Genomic DNA, 24,299 nt, shown 5'->3' with positions numbered 1-24,299 from the left:
CACCTCATCTCACTCTATACTGTGGTACATGTTCTGGCAAACAGAAATAACAAACATAAATTCTGATGTACAGTATATGTGTGTGTGGGAACGAGACGATACCTTCCGCCTACCAGCCATTTGGAAACCCGCCCTTATTGACAAACGAGTCCCTAGCATGAGGAATGACACCAGACCCACACTCACAAGAGCCACACAGGATGTCACCACCATACATCCACGCAGAAAGCAGACTAAAACCCACACTGATGATGAGGCACGACCAAGGACCAGAAGCCAGATCGCAACTGCACCATTAGCCACTTTAAACACCTCCAATCCTTACATGAAGCACAAACCCCCAACCAATCAGAACACACCTCCACCCAATCAAAACACAGCCAAGCTCCCACGCAATCAGCTCAAACCCCCACTGGCAGTTAAAAGGAAGAAACAGCCAAGATCTCACATTGCTCCTGGAAGCACAAAGCTGAGCGAACAAGCCTGAAGATGACGAATGAAACTTCGTCGAAACGTCACCAAGACACTTCCAATTTTACGCGGGAGAAAACCCGAATAACCAAAGACCTACATATGTGTGTGTGTGTGTGTGTGTGTGTGTGTGTGTGTTGTATTTGTGCTGATAAATAAATAAAGGGAGACTAGTATAGATCTATTTCAAGCTATTTAGCTCTCATCAGCTAGCCATACCCTTACTGGGATTCGAACCTGGGCTGTATTACATATCAGGCAATTGCAGTATGCTCACTCCCATATTTGGGCATACCAGGGGTTTGTTACACAAATGTAACAAAGGCAACAGTAAAAATATTGGGTTTCTGTCTGGATGGTCTCTTGTGACGAACCGATAGACAGAGATAGGAAGCAGTGGACTTCCTCCCATATTTGGGCATACCAGGGGTTGTGACACTAAATACATTATATATATATATATATATATATATATATATATATATATATATATATATATATATATATATATATATATATATATATATATATATATATATATATATATATATATATATATATATATATATAACAGGATGTTTTTAGAACAAGAAGCCTCTTTTATTATGTGAAACATATTCACTAAACAACATAGTGAAGCAGGTTCTCAAAGCAACATGGATCTCTTATTACTAATATTTTAAAATATTGTATAATTATTCTACATAATGTTTAACAGAACCAAGCACTTATAAGTCTAGGCAATCCCATTATGGAATTTTCATTGCCTTTGACATTCAGTCTGGGTACCAACTTAATCTTAGCCTAAAGCAGGGAAAAGCAATCTGATGCCTTTGGACTTTAACTCTCATCAACAGCAGCCAGCATGACTTGTATCAAAAGAGCATTGCACTCTTTACCTCCTGATATCCCTGCCTTGTTAAGAATTCTTCTAGTACTGGATAAGAAAACAAACCTGTTATATAGTCTGTATTGTTCATAAATAAAGTTAGTAGGAAATAATCTTGTCCTTCAGATTAATGTCTAATTTTTTTTTTTATCCAACCATTCAGCAAACTTCCAGCTTGGGCTTTCAACTGATATAAATAGGTATGATTCATTAATTTTATCATGGATCAATGCAGTATTATTATCATTGAATTGTTTTCTATCAAATTGGGGTGAGGGGAAGTGAGATTCCATTTATATTAAAGCAGAATCCAACTTTTGAATCCTACTCCTGACTAGACGTTTTGCAGGCAAAGTTTTGTTATGGGAAATAAATGCAATCCTCTTCAGATGATATGTTCAGGATCCCTCAATATTTTGAGGACACAAGTTAAATGTCAGCAATATAGCACTCATTCTGGGTTTGGAAACAAATTGCAACCGATAATTTCTTCTAGAGAAAGTTATTATGCAAAAGAATGGGTGGGAAGAACTCTGCAGAATAATTCATTTATTTATAAAAATTATTTGTCACCCATCTTGTAGTTCAGGGGACTCTCAGGAGCTTATTAAGAATAACAATGACACAAACTCAGTTCATTAGAACAAAAGAGACTGTTTTGGCATTTCGCTTAATGCCACTACAAGTTGCTATGATCCACATAATATAATTTATGATGGTACACACTGTATATGAATACATGGCATGCAAGATATGACATTTTCAGAGTCATATTATCAAAATACCACTGTTTTCTGCCTCCTGCAGTCAAATAATTTGAGATATCAGTTGCTAACCATATTTCATGCCCCCTTGGCAGCAGAGAAGGAAGAAGGCTTCGAAGTGAAAGTATGTTCAACTCATTTTTTTATAGTTATAAAAAAACTAGTGTTTATAAAATGCTTTTAACTGTTTTTATCCCAGAGTCATGAATACGAGATGGACAGGTAAGAGAGCACAGGAGAGAGAGAGGGGGAGGGAGGGAGGGAGGGAGGGGGAGAGGGAGATATTGAGATTCGCCATTACAAAAATGAGGTTTTACAAGTCTGCTTAGGAATAAATTCTATCATGTAATCATATATAAGGTCCATTGACCACATAAAGGTAGTCATCAACCAACTTTATGGAAGCTATAGAAATCTCTCTCTCTCTCTCTCTCTCTCTCTCTCTCTCTCTCTCTCTCTCTCTCTCTCTCTCTCTCTCTCTCTCTTTCTCTTTCTCTTTCTCTTTCTCTTTCTCTTTCTCTTTCTCTTTCCTGTGCTCTCTTACCTGTCCATCTCGTATTCATGACTCTGGGATAAAAACAGTTAAAAGCATTTTATAAACACATAACTATAAAAACAATGCACATATAGTCAGCAGCTGAAGTAAAAAAAAAAACCTCAACCATCAATGGGTTGAGTCAACCAGCATAATCATTAGGTACTTCAATATATCCCATCATCTCCCAAAGGTGCTTTTTGAAAAGGCAACTGAACTAGTTTTCTCTTATGGCTATGGCACAGCTTATCCTCTTTCCTGGCTCCTCTCCTTGCTTCTGAATTGGAAGGCAATATTTTACTTGGCCCAACTCCTTGTGTAGAATTGAAAAATCAAAGGAACTCCAGAGAAGCAGCAGAACTTTGAAACTGAGAGACAAGGGAGAAGACTGGGAAGGAACCTATTCCCAAGTATTTGAGGAAGTGGTGTGTATCTTCACATTCCAGAGCTTTCCTTTCCCATTTTGATTTCAGAATTCTATCTTTAACTGTATTCCTCTCTCCATTTTCCACTCAGTGAGGTCAATTGGGCAGAAAGATTGGTCCAACATTATTCTAGGGGCCTCTCAATCTTCCATGTGGTCCCAGAATTCCCCAGAATTTGCTACTCTGTTTAAAATGTCAGCATGGCATCTATTATGACTTATAAAATATTAAGATAATAGTGATAGATGGATCTTGCTCTTTCTTTGTCCTGGCTCCTCTCAAAATATCACTCAAGGGCTAAGTTCTGTTTTTGGCCTGGAAAAGGTTGCAAAGGGTCCTAGTTTAGAGCAATTTCCTTGGCAGACAGGAATGCAGTAGCTCTCCCTCAGTCCTCAAGTAAGGCCTATCCAAGTCAAGGGCTTTGGTGTGCCCTCTGACTGAGCCAGCCAAGAGCCAAGAGTATTTGTGAGACTGAATCAGGAGCTCTTGCATTTAAGGAGGGCTCTGGGGAAAATATCCTCTGCTTTTGAGGGGACCTAAGCGGAAAAGCTAAACAAAACCAACCTTTAAATGGGAGACCACCAGGATATTTGGATGAGATGCTGCTAGGGAATTCTTTAATGGCAAACAAGAGAACAGAGTCAAGAAAACACCAGGAAAAATGCCCATTGCAAAATCTATGGACATAGGCATGAAGTCAGTGGAAAGAGGCATTATCTCTGTCTGTTCCTCCCTTTTAAAAGCAGCCCTGGACAAGAGGAATCCTCCTTCTCTTGTGCAGACTAGATAAGGGAGCCATCTAACCCTCACTGTGCTATGGGACTTCCTCTGCCCTTCAGTCTCAGGAGTCTGTGTTTCTCTTCTTCTGCCCCCCTCCTTGCTATGGCTCACAAGTGCACGGACCACTCCAGCTGGGGGGGAAAGATGCGCCTTAGCATCGCTGCATCCAAAATGGGGCATCCCTTCCATGAGCTTCCTTGGTTTGACTCCAAAGGCAGCACCATCTGCCTATGCTTTATATATCAAGGACTCTGGTGCCTACAAGAGAGGGGGGAAAGACTCGGGAGGGGAGGGTTGGCGGTTCTGTGGGTTCTACAGTTTATGTGAGTCTCACAGCCATAGGGGGTATTTAACTTTCTGCCCTAGTTGCTGTAATTCTCTCTCCAGTGGATATACAGTTCAGATCAGGTTCCTATTGCTGTGATGACAGGCATTCAGCAGGCACTATAATTGCAGAGTTAAAACAGCTCATTTTCTTACTGGCAAGCTGTAGTTAAAGAGGTGCTAGGAGGCAGCCTGGCTGTCTGCATCGAAACTGATCAAAGCCGTCAAAGGCATCTGGATTGCCTCTGTTTTCTTTCACCACCCTCCCCCTCCCCTTCTGCTGAAAAAAAAGGGGAGGGGGAGAGATGAGGGGAAAAGAAGAAAAATTGGTTTAAAAAGTAATTTAAGAAGATGAATACCTATCCCTTTCCTGAGGCTAAAAGGTGGCCACTTATTAGAGATATTAAACCTGTGCTGAGTGGGTTTTCTTATGCTGTTGTAGACAGTTTCTAATAAGAGAATTGGACCAGGGCACACGGCTACTTAGATGTCTATTTCCATTAAGTCCTGCTGTGCAAAATTTCTATGCAATTGAATTGGACTTTTCACACTTGAACTTATTTCCTGGAGGAGATGAAATTTTCTCACCTACCTATGGATTTGAAGAGTTCATCCCCCACCCCCCCACCCCCAAAATTATATCCTGGTCCCACTCTGAAAGACAACAATAACATTGTTTTCCATATTCAATTACTCTGAATGTAAGGTTATGGGTTTATTCCGAGTGGGGCTCCAGCGTTTACTGCTTTCAGTGTTCCACTTTTTGTCTTCTTATTACTTCTTTTGCAAAAGGGGAGCCCAAAGATTCATGCTGGGCAGCTTCAAACTTGTAGCAGGAGGAGAAGGAGAACCATATGCCTCAGAAGTAGAATCCAGGCAGCAGAAGCAAAGATGCGCTGAATATTAGTTACTTTGAGATTTCTCAAATTCGGCTCAATATTTTCCTTGTTCTTTGTTCCCCCTGCCAGGCAGCTGTGCAGAGAAGAGACATTTCTATAAGCTTCTTTGGAACCACTCTTAATAGCTTCCCAACTTTCCAGGAAAAATGGCTTCCCAAATATTTAAGACCCCCCAAAAAATCAGAGGCCAAATTTTTCTGACATATAGTAGTAGTAGTAGTAGAGAAGAAGAGGATTGGAGTCAGAGAAATGAAGATTTGATTTGATTTGATTTGATTTATTGCATTTCTATGCCGCCCTATTCCCAGAGGGACTCAGGGCGGCTCACAAACCAAAATAGGGGGGGGGGGAATACAAACAAGAGGAAAACAACAGACAATCAACTACAACAATTTAAAAACAATCAACAACCACACAATTCGAGCGGGGACGGGAATTCGTCAGCCCCAGGCCTGTCGGAACAGCCAGGTTTTAAGGGCTTTGCGGAAAGCCTGAAGGGTGGTGAGGGTCTGAATCTCCACGGGGAACTCATTCCAGAGGGCCGGAGCAGCCACAGAGAAGGCCCTCCTCCGGGTGGTAGCCAATCGGCATTGGCTGGTAGATGGTATTCGGAGGAGGCCTAGTCTGTGGGATCTAATAGGTCTGTTGGAGGTAATTGGATAAGGGAAATCCAACCCATGAAGCAACTAAAAAGAGAGTGAGGGAAACTGTGACATAATATTTTCCTAGACCTGTGATGGCAAGCCTGTGGCATGCATGCCAGAGGTGGCACACAGAGCCCTGTCTCTGGGCACATGCACCGTCACCAGCAGCTCTTCCGGGTTCTGGCGCGCATATGCACAATGGCTAGCTGGTCTTGCATGTGCGTGCACACCAGAACCTGGAAGAGCAGCTGGCCGGCACATGCATGCACAGCAGGCAGCTGCTCTTCTGGTTTCCAGTACTCCTCCATGCATGAAGACCAGCTGGCCAGCACACATGCCTGCGCTAGAACCTGGAAAAGCAGCTTTTCTTTCAGTTTCTGGCACGCATGGGAATATGTGCAAGCATGCATTCTGGTTTCGGCACTCAGTGCCAAAAAGGTTCACCAACACTGTCCTAGACAGTTGTTGATGGGCACCTTGAAGGTAAGGGGACAATATGCCTCAATGGCTGGTTGGAGACATAACAGCTTGTGTGTGTGTGGTGAGAGAGAGACAGAGAGTAAAGTGGTTGGATGGGAGGTGCTTAGGAGTACTCTGAAGGAACCAATTCATTGAACCCAGAACAGCTTCTCTATTAAAGCGGGGATAGTTGCATTAAGTAGAACTTGGGTTCCTTAGCATCCTACCTCCTTTCCTGTTTCACTCAGTGGAGATGCTGTCATCCTCCAGATACAAACAATCTTTGAAAGCGGTGAATGAATTGGCTCCAAAATACCTCTGAGAATTAGGCTGCAAATTGAGTTGAACAAATGAGTTGGCCCCATCACTTCCCTTTGTTGCATCCAATCCCTTGTTTCTAATTTGCGGGATTTATTAATATATTAGACCCATACTTGTCAGTATATTTTATAGTTTTTGACTATTCCCTGAGGCTGCTCTTCTCTCACTGTTTAATAAGATGTTTTTATAAAGAAACCAGCTTCTGATATATCATTTACATTATGACTTTTCATTTGGTCTTTGAATGATCATTTCCTTTAAGTGACATTAATTTCCTTAAAGAATGAAAAACTCTCCATTTCGAGGTGATGATATTTAGTAGGTTACCTCATTTATACCCAACAAAATTCCACAAGCAGAATTTTAAAGCTGCCGAGTGTGAAAAAGATTTCAGATGGAGTCCCTGATAGAAAATATACATGTGTAAATGTTGTTCCTTTAGCACAGCCTTCTTTTGCCTGTGGCCTTATAGCTACAGAGGCAATTGCCACAACTCTCTTCCAAATGCCAGCTGATTAAGAAGGTATCCAAAAGAGATTGTATTTATTAGAGTGTAGGTAGAAAATATAATTCTGACATAAAAAGCTCCCTACCACAAGAAACAGTTACAATAGGATTTAGGTATGCCTAGTCTAGAAGGGACACGGTGGCACAGCGGCTAAGACGCTGAGCTTGTGAATCAGAAAGGTTGGCGGTTCAGCAGTTCGAATCCCTAGCGCCGTGTAACAGAGTGAGCACCTGTTACTTGCCCCAGCTTCTGCCAACCTAGCAATTTGAAAGCATATAAAAATGCAAGTAGAAAAATAGGGACCACCTTTGTTGGGAAGGTAACAGTGTTCTGTGAGCCTTCGGCATTTAGTCATGTTTGCCACATGAACATGGAGACATCTTCAGACAGTGCTGGCTCTTCAGCTTTGAAACAGAGATAAGCACCGCCCCCTAGAGTCGGGAACAACTAGCATGCATGTGCAAAAGGAACCTTTACCTTTGCCTATGCCTAGTCTAATGAAAAGAAGTACTAGAGTTGACATAGTAGCAGTTTTCCAGTACTTGGGAGCCTGTCATAGAGAAATAGCAATAGCAATAGCAATAGCAGTAGACTTATATACCGCTTCATAGGCCTTTCAGGCCTCTCTAAGCGGTTTACAGAGAGTCAGCATATTGCCCCCAACAATCTGGGTCCTCATTTTACCCACCTCGGAAGGATGGAAGGCTGAGTCAACCCTGAGCCGGTGAGATTTGAACCGCTGACCTGCTGATCTAGCAGTAGCCTGCAGTGGAATGGATAGAAATAATTTTTTAAATACTATAACAAACAAAACCAGCAAAGTCAACTGGGGGGAGATAGATTCATTTAACTTAATAACTGTGGCAAAATGATTGCAACCTAACAATTGTCTTGTTTATCCATGATGGTCGTAAGTGGAGCACTACCTGTACAACTTCACAAGGGGATCTCTTGCCAGCTAACTCCAAAGCCTTCCCTGCTTAAGATAAGCATGTAAAAATGTTTGTTTTTGTCCATTCTGAGTTAAATAGCCAATGAATATGTCTTGGATGAGCCACGACAATGGCAATGAATCTAGAGTTTATTTTCTATCATTATGGCTGTACTCAGACCATGCAAACAATGCAACGTGCATTTCATTGTGTAAAGATGAATTGAGTGTTGAACAGGTTCTCTTCCGGGATAACATTTTAGCATGATCTACACATTTGAGTTTTGCATTGTGCATGAACATCTGCATTTTATTTTCAAGAAACAATTGCTAGAATGTTGATTCGGATGACATGTCCCCAAATTTTCTACAAATCTCGACCAACCAAGAGTGTAGACTATATCTGTGAACTACCACAAAGATTTAAAATAAAGATCTAGCTTCTTAGAATTAGGAGCTGAACTTTGAAATCATGGGTTATGAAAACCATAGTAAATCTGTGGTTCTTTTTATTGGCCATTTAGTTTTCCCGTCTTTCATAACTTTGAGTTTGTCTTAATTCCAACATTGTCTTGCAGTGATATACACTCGCAGGATATGATTCATAGAGCATATGAGAGCCAAAAATTCTTCATTCTTCCAAAGAATGTAATAATCTTGCACAATAATAGGCTCAATTACCAGATCGTCAGTCAAATCAGCTAGTTACCCAGCTTATTCCTTTACATCACTTGCTTGTTTTCGCCCTTTTGATATCATAATGGTTTGAAATGAACAAGACTTCAAAGTGTAGTTCTAGGGTTTTTTTAAATGAAAACCACCCTCAACGTCTTTTCAAGGGCATGCGAAAGTTAAAGTCTGGGGAAGATATTATTGAATTATTCTTACAAAAAACAAGGAGGAGGAATATGGTCAGAAGAGGTCAGAGGTTCACTAAAATAATTGGCAATAACAAGGGCCACATTTCACAGTAATAAAAATAGCACCAAATCCCAAATAAGTAGCATTACCACAGCAATTAATGCTCCAGTGACAGTAATATTCCATTTAGTATCATGTCTCTTTTAAAAATAACTTATTGCTGATTTAGTAGCATATGTCCTTTAAAACAATTTATATAAATTAATAATGTTTAAAGCCCAGTGCTAGAGAATGAAAATGAAGTTCACATATTGCTAAAATATGTGTGCAGTTTCTGATGCACAAGTTTGCTTATTCATAAAAAAAGTAAATGCTCATTTATTTTATCATGGAATGTAGATACAGTATATCTTGAAGAAAGTGATCTTTTATCCTTGCATAGTTCTATATAGTTTAGTCTGTTTCTGCATCTATGATTGTGTTAAGTTTCTGAATGAAGTCATTCTGTAATGATGTGTGGTTTTCTGGCCTAGTTGGCACACATCTGTCATGTTCTTTACAGAAATTGATTTCTAAATAGGAGATGCATAATAAGTACTATGTCTTAAGCACAAAAACATCCCTTTTATTTTGGCTCTTGCCATAAAACAAGTGGAAAATGCTTAGCATGCTTTTGAGTGTATGCAGGTTGCAATTTATTGAATTATCTTTGGAGGTTTTCAGATGGAGATATAATCCAGGTGTGGTAGCTGAAAGGTTTACATTGGTAAATAATTTCAATATATTCCTGTACTGGTGCTGGATGGAGAAATGCAACTGGATGTCACTTCAGAACAGATAATGTATCACCACCTTAAAGGACAGGGGGTACCTTCATTAGAGGTTTCATAGCGTGATGCACCTCCCAATTCTAAGCAACATGCTGAGAAGATTAGATTAAGGAATCCAAATATAAAATTGCCAACATAATTATCATTAAGTGTAAATGTGGGAAGCTTCAGACTGCTACAGAGATGAAAATACAATGAAGAATCACTGATATCTACTTAAGCAAGGGCAAGAACATTATTTCATCCCTGAGCAGTTCTCCAAAATTCTCTTTTTTGCACTAATGTGTAAAGTCTTCTTTCTCATATCAAATGGAATAGCAGTAGCAATTGCATTTAGACTTATGTAGCACTTTATAGTGGGTTACACATTCTCTTAGTGGTTTATACGGGTCCTCATTTTACCAACCTCAGAAAGGTGGAAGGCTAAGTCAACCTTGAGCCGGTCAGGATCAAACTCCTGCAATATTATGTTCTAACCACTGCACCACCACAGTTCCTGGTGAACAAATTGGTAGATTTGTTTTTCTCTATCCAATACTATAGATAAAAGCTTTTATTGAAGAAAAAAGACATGTGAAGACAATTTCAACAATACCAAAATCTGTGAGATCTTTAGACAATTTCATGATCAAGACATCCATGTTGTGAGAGAGTTCATGAGTCAACCTGAACAAAACATTTTAAGGTACTGACACTCTAAAAAACATTTGCTGAAGTTCCTATGCTCTTGTTATCAGACACAGTTCCTTTATTTTTTCCACATCTGACAACATGCCTACAAAAAAGATTAATTCCATGCTTTGAAATGTTTTTTTTTTTAAAGGAGTGTTATGAAGATTCAAATAAAGCCCCACAGAAAGGGTTTCTTTTAGTCATAATGGCCTTGTAACATCAAATGAAATATTTTTGCAGCATGAATTTAAAATATTAGGTTAACAAGTTTAGTAGTTTGGAAATAAATAAGAGATTCTACAGAAAAGCTATCATAAGAGGTTCTTCACAATGCATGCTTAGTATGAGCCAAGACCTTCTGCTCAAAGTATTAAAATAGCTGTGTTTTGGGAATATTTGGATGGATACTTCAAAGACCTCCTGGTTTTCTACAGATGTGCTTGCATGTACAAAACCTTCTGCAGGGTGTGTGCTAGCAAAGTGGCTATATACAGTATGTACAGTGGTGGGATTCAAATAATTTTACAACCGGTTCTCTGTCCTAATGATTTCTTCCAACAACCAGTTCACCAAATTGCTCAGAAGGTTAACAACTGGTTCTCCCGAAGTGGTGTGAACTGGCTGAATCTCACCACTGAGTAGGTATCATGCATTCATGGACAGGCACATGAGTCTTCCCAAGGAGATAGCTGCTTTAATGCTTTACTAATTTGTTTGGGCTTAGCATAACTCAGAAAGCACTTGTTCTTTGTCAGTCTTATCATACCATATAATTGCATTTCATCCGTTTATGGGCTGATGAGATGCAATTATACAGTTGATGAGATGCAATTATGCAGATACAGTTCCCAACTGTTTGGGCTCAGGGGAACATTTAAAATGTTGAATATGTGGCGTGGGCATTCTCACACAATCATCATCATGGCAATTTCACTTGTCCCAAGTATCAGGAGACAACCAAACCACCAAGGGTGCTCAAAGGGTCTAAAAGCATAGGGGATATACTGTAGGTTAAGCTTAAGAGAGATATTTTGCTTCATTAATGTTTATTCCTATTCCTTCTTTAATTCAAAGAATTAACATTATATTTAAGTACAACATCCTGGAGACCTAGAAAAAAGCCTACCTCATATCACTTCTAGGACTGCAGTCTTGACAAAGGATTAAAAAATATGCTTGGATCTTAAAGAAGGGTAAAAACATAGTCCCATCTATTACTTTAAAAAGCTCACTTTTATAACTTCTCTGGAAGTCTGGAAAAAAAACTGTTGCTTTACAGAAGCTACTCATAAAAAGTAAGGAAGTAGTTAAGCAGCAGCACCTTTTTTAAAGGCCTCACCTAGAAACCAGGGGATAAAAATTGACTTTTATATGAATAATAGACAGGTGATACACTTGCACACATTCCAAAGCATACCTCCAAATTACTATTTGAAGAATGAGTGGCTAGCTCTAATAATTTTCTTCCTACTATATTAGCATTCTAAAATAATTTTACTATAGAAACTGATAATGTCAAACTCTGAGAGTTCAATACTTCAATAGGTTTGATGTATCCCTTTGCAAATCTAATTAGCTTTCCTGACAGCAATGCCTTCACCTTATTTAAAAATTCTATTCAGTTAAGTTGATATATTATAGCCATTTCAGACACACTCAAACTGCTGAACAGGTTGCATTTGTCAGACTGCAAAGTTTGTCCGGGCAAACTTGGCAAGGTCAAATTCATTAAAAATACTGTTGTACCATAACTTGGCTAAAGGTGCCAGAGAAAATTGACTGTACTTTTGTTTGAGATGCCCTGTAAGTTGTTCCAGCAATCAGTTTTTGTTTTCTTTTGGGCTCAGACCAATTTTAACTTGTCAGTGAAAGTTGTTAAATTTCAAAGGCTGTCACTAATGCAAGAGGGCACTGTGTAGCTTGTATATTTACCTTGCATTGTCCCTTATCTAATTAACATTGATGGATTAGCACACAACAAATACAGTTGTTTGAATGTGTTCCTCGGTTCTCTGGGTAGCAAACACAGCCTGTTTTTGATTCTCAGAGGTTGGATAGCTCTGCCACTCCAACCTTTCACTCTATTGATTCTCCATGATGAAAATTTGGACAGCAAGCTCCTTGAGGTAAGGTGGACAGCCGATAGCTTTAGAGTATACCAGTAAATGGCTTGCATAATATAAAAAATGGAACCCCATAAACAAAAATGACTTGGTTGGATCTTTTCTCCCTTCTCTTAGCTCTAATATACAGTGAGGCAACTGCAAATTTTTCCGATCTGGATAATTGCTACCATACAATAGTTTAAGGCCCTCATCGTTTATGTGGAGCAAACATTTTTCCAAAAGGTCAAAGAGCAAGAAGATCTTGTAAGTAGATTAGGAAACCGATAGAAAGGCCAAAGGCACCCTAAGACTTTACATTCCCAAAGTGTTGGGTTAAGTGGTTGCCCAAGGATGTACTTAACTCTGGAGGTCAAATGAAGTTGCGGCATTTCACCTATAATCAGTCTGGAAGTATAGCTGCTTACAAAGTACGTTAAAGAGGGAATAATAGTCTGACATTTTCTCCAAATGGTATATTCAGTCTTCAGAGAACTGCCATTTTATGTTTTGCAGAGAAGACAAAATAAATACATTGTTTCTGCTTAATTTAAATCTTCCTGTGAGTTCTTCCATTCTTTGAAAAAAGGCATAGGCTTTTTTCTTTGGTAATTCTATTGTACAATTAGTGTGGAGGAAATCTTGAAAATACTGGTTGTTCAGTATGCCAGATTGCTGGAAATAGCACACTATGATCTGGGAAGTAAAGGAACAATAGACTAAATATATCAAAGACACTGCTTTGGTACTAGGAATGTATAAAAACTCTGAATCTCAGGGGTTAACATTAAAACTATGAGATGATGATTTTATAAATTTTAATGCTATACCTGCATGAACTTCTCACTCTTCCCCCAGGCCTTGGTGCCTTGTGTGAAGTTATTTCATTTCTGCTTGTTATTTTGATATTTTGTTGTGAGCCAGCCAGAATTATGTTGTGTAAGATAGGAAGTTATATAAATCTTTGAAATAAATACATAAATAAAACTAGTAGGACCTATTCAGATGTTTCTCTATTTTTAAAACCACATTTTAATCTAAGACCAATGACTCCTAATATTTGGAAAAATGAAGCTGAGTATGTAAATCTTCATTCCACCTGTTGGATTCTAATTCATGGGTGTAAAACAAGATAAACATGTTACAACATGGGTGTAACAACAAAATAAAACAAGAATACTTTTTATAACAAGAAACTAACAGAACAACACATAGAGCACATTAAATTGAACGTTTTGAGCTGATTTTAATCGTTTACCATTGTAAGGTTTCCTGTGTTGGCTCACTCTAGGCAGTTTCACAAGTAAGTTAATGCCTCTCCTGTTGTGTTAATTAGACAAGCTTTCAGTTCTAGAATGGAAGTATTTGAAAGACATTTGTGTTTTTGATCAAGGTGAAATAAATTATTCTTGTTCTTCATATGTATAAAGAGCAATTATTTGGATTATGAATATTAGGTTTTGTCTGAAGAGGCAACATAAAAACTGTTGGACAGTTTAATCATTTCATTGATTAAATGCTTGTTGTCTTTGGAAGAAAGATATTACTATTAGTACCACTACAAATAATAGCAGTAATAAAAAAGACAAAAACAATAGTAGGAATTTAGTACAGCACCACTGATATCCATAATGCTTCCTACTATATGGAGAGAGAAGTCTATGTCCCTCCAATTTATAATCTTGGCATCTAATTTAATATATGTTTTTAAAAAAATCATTAGTTTTAATACTTGTTTCCTTATACTTACTGAAATACAATTTAACATTTTTAATTTAATACTTTAAATTTATTTTAAAATTTAATACTTTAATATCAATACATCTTTCAGTACACTTATTTCAATACCTTCTTCCTTTTCCCCCAGAGTACAGACAAGAGATAAGGAACAATTTTATTTTCTTATCCTTTCTGCCTTTAAATAGCTATTATATTTTCTTCTTTTTTTGTCAGCATTTTATCAACGATGCAACAGAGTATTAAGAAGCATTAGTAAAATCAGAAGAGTTAAACTGAAAGAACTTTATTAAAAGCAAACCAAGAGTTGTTTATTGTAGTACCTCTTAAATATATTTGCATCACATCCATAAAGATTTTCAAAATAAAATGAAACTTTTAAATCAAGATTTTTGTTGGCACATATCCTGATTTTTCTAACTCGAGTAAGAGAAGATAAAATTTAAATACTTAATTGCTATTAGTGATTTTTTAATCTACTTAGGCATTTCTGATAACAAGAATTGGCAGCCCTAATTTTCTTCTATCATTTTAGGGGGGGAAATGAAATTTGTTAGCTTCATAATTAGAGATTGTGCTTTAAGACTTCTTTGTAATTATATTATTGAAACAGCATATTGTAAAAAACAAAACATAATCAAGAATCCAAATTTTAACATAGCTTTATGAACATTTTATATTTTCTACCAAATCATATCCCAAATTTATTTGTCGTATATTGCAAGTTAAGACAGAATGAGCTGAATCAGCAGTTTCCATGTAGTTTGCAGAACATCAACAGAGAGCTAGGAGACTTTTGTTCTCCTGGTAATGTTTGACTGAAAAACGATCAGAGTTAAAAGCAGCATAAAAAACAACTAAGGGAGGTAGAACTGAACCAATAAAGAAACTTTATCAATTTCAAGTTAATTTTTATAAATATTTATACCATTCAGACTCACTCAGAGTGGATACAGAAAGTATATATGTGAGTCGTGGTAGCACAGTGGTTAGAATGCAGTACTGCAGGCTACTTCTGCTGGCTGCAGTTCGGCTGTTCGATTCTCACCAGTTCAAGGTTGACTCAGCCTTCCATCCTTCTGAAGTGAGTAAAATGAGGACCCAGATTGTTGGGGACAATATGCTGACTCTGTAAACCACTTAGAAAGGGCTGTAAAGCACTATGAAGTGTCATATAAGTTTAAGTGCTATTGCTATTTAAGAAACATTCCACAATCATCAAGTTTTAAAAGAAATAGGCAGTGCAGTAGGAGAAGGCATGGTTTGTCAATATCTCTAAATACCTAAGTCGAATTTTACAATTAATTCTTGAAAATCTCCTACTTGGATCTTTAAGATGATGTTGTTATTTACACTAAGTCATGTCTGATTCTTCATCTCCCAGAGTTTGCCCAAATTCATGTTCATTGCATCGATGAGGCTACCTACGGTAACTACCTTTGCCTTCAATCTGTCCCAACATTAGGGTCTTTTCCAATCACTCATATCTTCTCACTTGGTGGCCAAAGTATTTGAACTTCAGCTTCAGTATCTCTCCTTCCAAAGGAAAGTCAGGGTTGATTTCCTTTAGGATCTACTGCTCCGATCTCCCTGCAATCCCAAGGACTCTCAAGAGTCTCCTCCAGCACTTCAATTTGAAAGCATATTTTTAAAAGATATTTGTGATAATCTTCAGGGTCAGGCCACAATAAAAGTACATTTTAAAGGATCTGAACCTGAAGAATTTCACCTTATCTTATTTTTTTTATTTTTCTTTATTTATTGCTGGATTAAGAAGCTTTGGCATCAATAAGAAAAAAATTCACAATGTGACTCTATAAAGAAAATTGAATTAACCTCTTTTTATTTCACTGCCAAAAATAAGCACAGCTTAGCTCAAAATCTTTTTTTTAAATCAACTTAATGGGAATTCATTCTAACCTATCACATTAATATTGCATTAAATAAATAAGTATCACTCTTTGTACAGAGTGTGCAGATACGAGGTACAGAATTTACCTTTTTAAAATGACTGTTTTTCCTCTGTCTAATGGCAGGGCAAGACTATGCTTTAGTAACCAGAAGTAAAATATTGGATATGAAGGTTTTAGCTGATAAAAATAGATGGCAGGGAGACACTGAGTAACGTCTGAGTAAAGAAGCACTTTTCATTTTTGCAGACACCATTTTATTTTTACATATTGCAGGATATATTTCTGGGAATCGGCAGAGACTTATAGCCATGAGCAGAGTGTCCCTTAAGATGGGCCAAGTGACCCAGCTTGAGAAATGTGAAGTGATGACTGCCCTCTTGACTTTCCCAAGTCTCCTTTGGTCTGTTTTTAGAATGCAATTGAAGATAAGATAGTAACAAGCTGATTCTAACATAACCTTTGGATAATGCTGCAGATGTGAAAGGACAAGATTGGAGATGCTGCCGGGAAGAGAAACATTGATGGACATCGCAAAAAAAAGCAATCACCTCCTTCTCCCTGCATGTCACAGGTTGAATAATGTGTCCCAAACACTAGACCCATTTAGAACAGTGTTTTTCCACTGTGGACTTCAACTCCCAGAATTCCCCAACTAGCATGCTGGCTGGGGAATTCTAGGAGTTAGAGTCAGGTCTTAAATTTGCCAAAGTGGAACAAATATTGGTTTAGAATGATGTTTATCTATTTTGTATCCCAAACGACAATTTTCTATGTTTAGCTCCATAGCAAAAGTCACTGCTTTAAAACAAATTCAATCAGAAATGCAATCATAATAAAAATTGCTGTTTCATAAGTTTAGTTAGCTAACAACTCAAAAAAGAAAGCTTGCAACTGCAAATAATTTCAGTGGTATTGTACCTGTGAATGCAATTTTCCATGAAGGTCATCTGCCTAAAGGACAGACTGTGCTGTGATTGGAGGAAATTTTTAACTCTGTCTACCTCTCAACTCCTAGAACAGGGGTCAGCTCTGGAGCCACATGTGGCTTTTTCATCCCTCTGCTATAGCTCCCTGTTTCCAGTCGGCACTACAATTTTGAGAGCAGCTTCTGGTTGTGGGAGGAAACAGGGTGCATCAGGAGGAGACTCCATGGCAAGGGGCGGGTTTTTGCTGACCCCTGTCCTAGAAGGACCTTGAATAGTTACTTAACTATGCAAGTTAAGTAACTTAACTAAATAAAAGGCAAACTTATTTTGCATGCCAGCAGCAGAAGTTCAGTGAATACCAAAATATAGCGATGATTTGATCATGGTGGTGGTGATTTATTTATTTTTGTGTGAAAAGGAGGATGGAATGTATATTTAAATATGGATTGCAGAGGCTGACAAGGCACAGGACTCGGTTATTGGCCAACAAGCAGACAGTGATTAACTTGTAGTGTTATCTGCTTATATGTGGCCAGAAAGGAGAAGTGCGGATTGGCTTCCAATTTTTAAGGAATTATGGTCCAAATAAACCCAAAAATATTCAAAAGAGGTTGAATCAATTTGGATACATTTCACATTGAAAAGAAAAGGGTTGGGTCCTGAATCATTTGATTGCTGGGATGAACCCCAGTGAGCAGCAGAAAGCATACTTTGGCAGTGAGAATTGTTCATCCCTTTTGAAGGCTGATGGGTTCAGAAGAGGGTGATGGGTTCAAAAGTGAAAAAATAGAAGTCTACATTTGATTTAAAGGTCTTTTTTTTTCTTTATCGAAAAAAGAAACCCTCCCTATCCACTTTGTGCTCGTAGGAAAGTTTTGCTCTTGCTATTAGTGTGGTAGTTTTAACAAAAAAAGAGTTGGCCTCTGTGACAAATAAAATGCTGGCCTTGGCCTGATCCAACAGGATTATTCTAGCATTCTTACATACACTTATTTTTTCAATTATCCAGCAAGAAGCAGCCTTGTATGAAAGCACATTACTTCACTGTGAGAAAACCGATAACTCTTTCCAGCTCATATTGTTCTGTGGTATGTTTTTTTCAGGATTGAGGTAAAGGAAGATATTCAAGAGACATGCTTCACCTAACATACTGAAATAATCTCTATTAATAGATTTAAAATGTTGTTTACAAACAAGACTGGGGGGGGGGGGGATTGACCTGGAGCTAATTCTGGATTTTCTACATCAGGCTGTATTGTATTAATCGTATTTCGTGAGTGCAATAAATTGTGGACCTAGCTGCTTGTATTTGTTTATTTATAAATCATATTCCTAAGACTGATTTGTTACAGAGGATGCTGGGTGGCAAACTACAGAAACAGGATAGGAAAAGCAATGAGTCAAGGATACAATAAGAGCTCCCCTGGAGGGACTAACCACCAGTTTCCATACACACCAATCCAAAGGAGCCCATCACTTACCTTAGTTCAAGGCCCGTGTGGTGTGAGTGAGAGAGAGAGAGAGAGAGAATCCACACACTTCAAGGCTCAGTTTAAAGCCATTTCAGCACAGGTGTGGTGTAAAAGTGAAAATATTCTAAAGCATTATTTGGTAAACCGATTGGAGCCAGATTGAAATGGGATTTGGCTCACAGGTTTCACCAAGCAGCAATTCTATAAGTCGCTTTTCTTTGCTCAACGGATTAATACAGAAAATGGCTTTTGGTGGGGCTAGTCAACTGGTCAACAGAAGTGGAAGAATCATGATGATGTTACATGCAGGGAGTGGAGGATCTGTGGGGCAATTGTGGATTGGGTGAATGATTGGGGGATGCAAAGACACCATCTTGAACAACACACAGTAAGGCACATTTTATAGGGAAGATCCACTCATGTTTTTCATACATATACCGTTCCCATCTTCATATCATACTATCCGCTGATAGTATTAGGAATTCTTTTTCAAGCTGAAAAGTAAATACCAGTCCATGAAAACAGTCAGCCAATAGTCCTAGCTTATGCATGTTTCTTCTACCCTGGTGACATTAAAAAAAAGCCATGTGTTTTTACTTTAATATTCTTCAAAAAGAAAGACATGGGCTGTAACTGGGGTGTGATTGTATAAGGTCGTGAAAATCTGAAATAATCTTAGGATGTAAAGCAGGCCGCACTTTGCTACCCCTTTTCATCTTTTAAAAACAAGATAACAGAGCATTTATCTACAAGATGCAGCCTTCATAGCTTCAAGGGCAGCCCCCCAGGGACCTGTCCCTGAAAACTGTTCCAAGCTGTCAGTCTGTTGGAGCAGAGCCTGATGCCTGTTAGGCCTCTTGATAAGAGACTCCAGAAGGCCCTTCATCATGCATGATTCTAGAACCCAGCCTATATTGCCTGGATCGAACATGCCTCATAAAACTCATCCTTTTCTATTATGAGATCTATTTTGATGAAAAGTACATGTATTCATCACAGCCACCTATCTCACACAGGAAATGGTTTCCAAAGGAAATCAGGTGTACTATACTAGCCAGGGACAAGGCTGAAAGTATTTAAAGTGATATAGTGCTGTAACAGCATATATAAATATGCATATTTTAAATAACTTATTATCCTTTCCTAGAATGTACTTTTTAACTCATGTTTTCACAAACTTCACACCTAGCATTTACAAATATCATTACTTTGAGACCCAGATTGTTTAGTGAGGGAAGATTCTGAAACCATCTTTTTCTCAATTGGCCACCATTACGTTTGGCTAGCTTCACCTTCCAGAGTTCTCAGCAACATTTTCTCTGGTTGAAGAATTCTGGAACTCTAAATATATGGGGAAATCCAGATTTATTTAGTTATTGCATTTATAGTATATCTTGCTGCCACCTGAATTGATGCTTAAAATTGTTTGTAGGAACTGAGTATGTCTAGTTTAATGAAAAGAAGGAGTAAGGGAGACATAATAGTTGTCATCCTCTGTTTTGCTGCTTGCTTTCGGCTGCCATTGAAACGGGGAGGGAGGGGCATGGTATTTGGGTGGGGAAGTATTCAGTACAGGGGTGATTGTAAAAAGGGAGTTGTTCTCACCATCTATTGCACATGCTGTAGATAGTGGATTTGCCGTCAAGGCCAACTGTCCGGCATACCAATCTGATGATGTTTTTTGAATATGTCTCCCACATGACACCTGAGGGATGTGTGGATTGGATTATGGGATAGGGTTACTAGGGGAGGGAGTTGGGTCACATATTGATATCTATGATTACATGCGCTTTTGCCTCAGATCTTCCTTTGCCTAGCTGCTATCTACTCATGACCAATAAAAGTACTCTTAATTCTGCAAAATGTAGTTGAGTGATTTGTTTCTTGGTTACTGAGGGAGGCTGCCTTGACAATAGCAGTGTTCCAATATCTCAGGGGTTGCCACAAAAAAGAGGATGTCAAACTATTCTCCAAAGCACCTGAGGGTAGGACAAGAAGCAATGGGTGGAAACTAATCAAGGAGAGAAGCAACTTAGAACTAAGGAGAAATTTCCTGACAGTTAGAACAATTAATCAACTTGCCTCCAGAAGTTGTGAATGCTCCAACTCTGGAAGTTTTTAAGAGGTGCAGGGTTTCCTGCCTGGGAAGGGGTTTGGACTAGAAGACCTCCAAGGTCCCTTCCAACTCTGTTATTCTATTCTAAATTACCTAACAGATTAAAATTCTCATTTTGCTATGCAGTATTCCTTGAAACAAACTGAATACATCTACTTTTTTCTCATTCTGATGGCCACTCTGATTGTGTGTTCTTTCTCTTAAGCACAAAAATGAGGGGGGAAAAGCAGTTGGGGCCTTTGTTCAATTTATAAGAGAAACATCTGTGAATTACACATTTGTAATATAAGATGAGATAGAAATAAGCAGAGATGGCCCAACTCTGCTGTAGTGTATTGAAGCCAGCTGGATGCACATTCAAATGAAGAATTTCATCATCCTTCAGTGGCCGCTGAGGTGGTGAAGGGTTTTCTTTTAGGCGCCAAATTTCTGAGCTGACCAGGATGTGTATCAGGCCAAGTAGCTGACAAACACAGGGGCAAGGTTATACAAGAAGGATTTCTCTGTGTTGCTTCACCCTGCCTGTCAGCTATTGTTTAGGCTGTTTCTAAATAAGGATGTAGTGCATTTCTGAGGAACACTAAATCCATGTTTAGAAGTAGCTCAAATAACAAATGACAGGTGCAGAGGCAGGGAGATTGAACCATGAAATGACTGAGGCAGTTGTGTGCTCCTCCTTCATGGTCCAGCCCATTTCTTCCACTATTGCTGAGAGGAGCCCAGATTGAAAGACCCCGATTTCCCCATTGCCCAGGGAAATGAACCCAAAAGACAAAGTCCAGGGACTAGAAGGGACTACCATAGCAATCTAAAATGGCCAGTAACTACAGTACCAAACTTATCCTACTATCTAGAGATCACTGACAGTGCCACAGACAAAATGGTTGGTGAAACAACTCATTCAATCAATCAGAATAGAACTGGAAGAGACCTTGGAGGTCTTTTAGTCCAAGCCCTGCTGGAGCAGAAGACCCTATACCATTTCAGATAGGTAGCAGTCCAGTGTTTTCTTTAAAACCTTTAGTGATAAAGCACCTACAACTTCTGAAGGCAAGTTGGTTAATTGTTCTCACTGTTAGGAAGTTTCTCCTTCATTCCAATTGCTTCTCTCTTTGATTAGTTTCCATCCATTGTTCCTTGCCCTGCCTTCTGGTGCTTTGGAAAATAAGTTGACCCACTCTATTTTGTGGGTATCCTCTCAAATACTGGAATACTGCTATCATGTAGCGCCTAGTCCTTCTTTTCTCTAGACTGGCCATACCCAATTCCTGCAACTGTTCTTAATATGTTTTAGTCTTCAGGCCCTTAATCATCTTAGTTGCTCTTCTTTGCACTTTTTCTAAAGTTTCAACATCTTTTTTGTAATGTGGTGACCAAAACTACAGTATTCCAGGTGTGGTCTTACTAAGACTTTATAAAGCAGTTCTAATACTTCACATGATTTTGATTCTATGCCTTTGTTTATACAACCAAGGATTGTGTTAGCTTTTTTGACTGCTTTTGCACACTGCTGGCTCATGTTTAAGTGATCATCCATTAGGACTCCCAGGTCCTCTCACAGTTTCTGTTTTTACTCAAATTGCACCCTGGTAAATAGCAATAGCAGTTAGACTTATATACCGCTTCATAGGGCTTTCAGCCCTCTCTAAGCGCTTTACAGAGTCAGCATATTGCCCCCACAGTCTGGGTCCTCATTTTACCTCCCTCGGAAGGGTGGAAGGCTGAGTCAACCCTGAGCCGGTGAGATTTGAACCGCCGAACTGCAGATAACAGTCAGCTGAAGTGGCTGCAGTACAACACCCTAACTACTGCGCCACCTTGGCTCTTAAAACCTCTGGAGCTTGCTGGCTGCTTAAGGGAGAAAGCACTATTTTAACTTAAAATGGCTAACAGTGATTTAGATCTGTTTGGAGTACAGGCTGAATGAGATGAAGATGAAGGCAATATTACAGGGCATGGGAGATAATAGCATTCACCAGAACATGTTTTTATTGCCCTATCCAGAGCCAAGGGTTAGGGTTGGATTTGTAATTCTCCTGACATTTGACTTGGATACGATTACAGTATCACTTCTCCCTAGCTTTTTTCTTAGCCTTAATTGGAGTATATAGGATTCTCAGTACATTTTTAAATATAATTTTCTTGTTTATCAGAAGGAATATTGTTGCACAATGTTTGACCTTTTTTTTGTAAGTTAGTTATTCATCCCAAGGAAATGGCGACTTTTCATTTGAGCCTCCTGTTTCAGTCTTAACTTTATAATCTACCTTTTGCAACAAGAATGGAATGGTAAATCTTGGGTAAGTCCTGTTGTAATGATTACAAATGTATCCTTTTACTTTGGGCAACGGTAAATTGGGCTAAGGTAGTGCATACCAAATGTGGAAATCGTTAAAGGCAAAACTGTTGTGACTTGATTTCATTTAGGCCTTGCAATCTGTTTTGTTACATTCTAACCATATCCCCACCCTTTCTCTTCCTTTGTTTATCTTTGTGAAATGTTCCCTTCGGGGGTTGAATTTGGATAAGAAAACGTCCACTTGGGATGGATGCCTAATTTGTCATGTTTTCTTTCCTTCCACATTTTGCGATACGTTTGAAGCATATCTGACTCGAAGGTTGCAAAGTGTGTTGTAGACAACGCTGCCAGGTTATTTCAGGGCATTGGCGTTTGAGGTTGGGTGTGGGCAAAGCATACAGAGAAGCTCATGGAAATGGGAAGGATGACTTAAATCCTCCTCTTGGAGAAGCAGATTGCATTATTTGAATTGCCTTTGATGTTTTAATTGTGCTAGTGATGTGTTCTCTGATTTATCAGACTCATAAGTTATGTACCTTGTTTTCCTACCATTCAGTGCTTTCTAGCTGGTCTAAATTTAGATGCATTTCTTTGGAGGCAATGTCAAGCAAGGAAAGCAGACTTTTATTTTAATTTTTTCCCCAATCTTGATTATGTTTACAAATAACTCAAGGTGCCAAACATATGCAAAATACTTTCTTCCCCCTATTTTCCCCACAACAACAACCCTGTGAAGTGATTGAGCTAAGAGAGAATGAGTGGCCCACACAGTCACCAAGCTGGCTTTCATGTCTAACATAGGACTAGCAATAGCAATAAAATAGCACTTAGACTTATATACCACTTTGCAGTGCTTTACAGTCCTCTCTAAGTGGTTTACAGTCAGTATATTGCCCCCAGCAATCTGGGTCTTTATTTTACCAATCTCAAAAGGATGGAAGGCTGGGTCAGTGAGAATTGAACTGCCGAACTGCAGGCAACTGGCAGTCAGCAGAATTAGGCTGCAATACTGCATTCTAACCACTGTGCCATCAGATCTAGATCCCCTAGGACTCACAATCTCCTGGTTCTTAGCTGAGTGCTTAACCACTAAACCAGGCTGGCCCTTTTTATTTTTTATTTATTTTTTTCTGACTTCTGTCCTGCTAAACAGGAATATGTTCACATAAAGTGTCAGTACATTGTCATTCATTTATGTTAATATGACTTCCTTAGGTAACATGTGCTGCTTTGACGCATGCTGAATAACTATTAGCATTGAGAGGATTATGAGAACATTATTCTTGTCTTTTAGTCCAAATCATTTCGGGATCTATTGTACACATCTGTGGAAGTAGATTGATGTCTGTTCAAGGAGAAACAAATAAATAATCTATATAAGTTTTGTAGATAATTTGGAATTGGAAATTTTGAGATGGAAA

The sequence above is a fragment of the Thamnophis sirtalis genome, unplaced genomic scaffold (genome assembly GCF_051295495.1).
Source record: "Thamnophis sirtalis isolate CommonGarterSnake01/CBP01778 unplaced genomic scaffold, rThaSir2_p1.2 scaffold_3, whole genome shotgun sequence".
NCBI lineage: Eukaryota > Metazoa > Chordata > Lepidosauria > Squamata > Natricidae > Thamnophis > Thamnophis sirtalis.
This window is presented reverse-complemented; position numbering follows the sequence as displayed.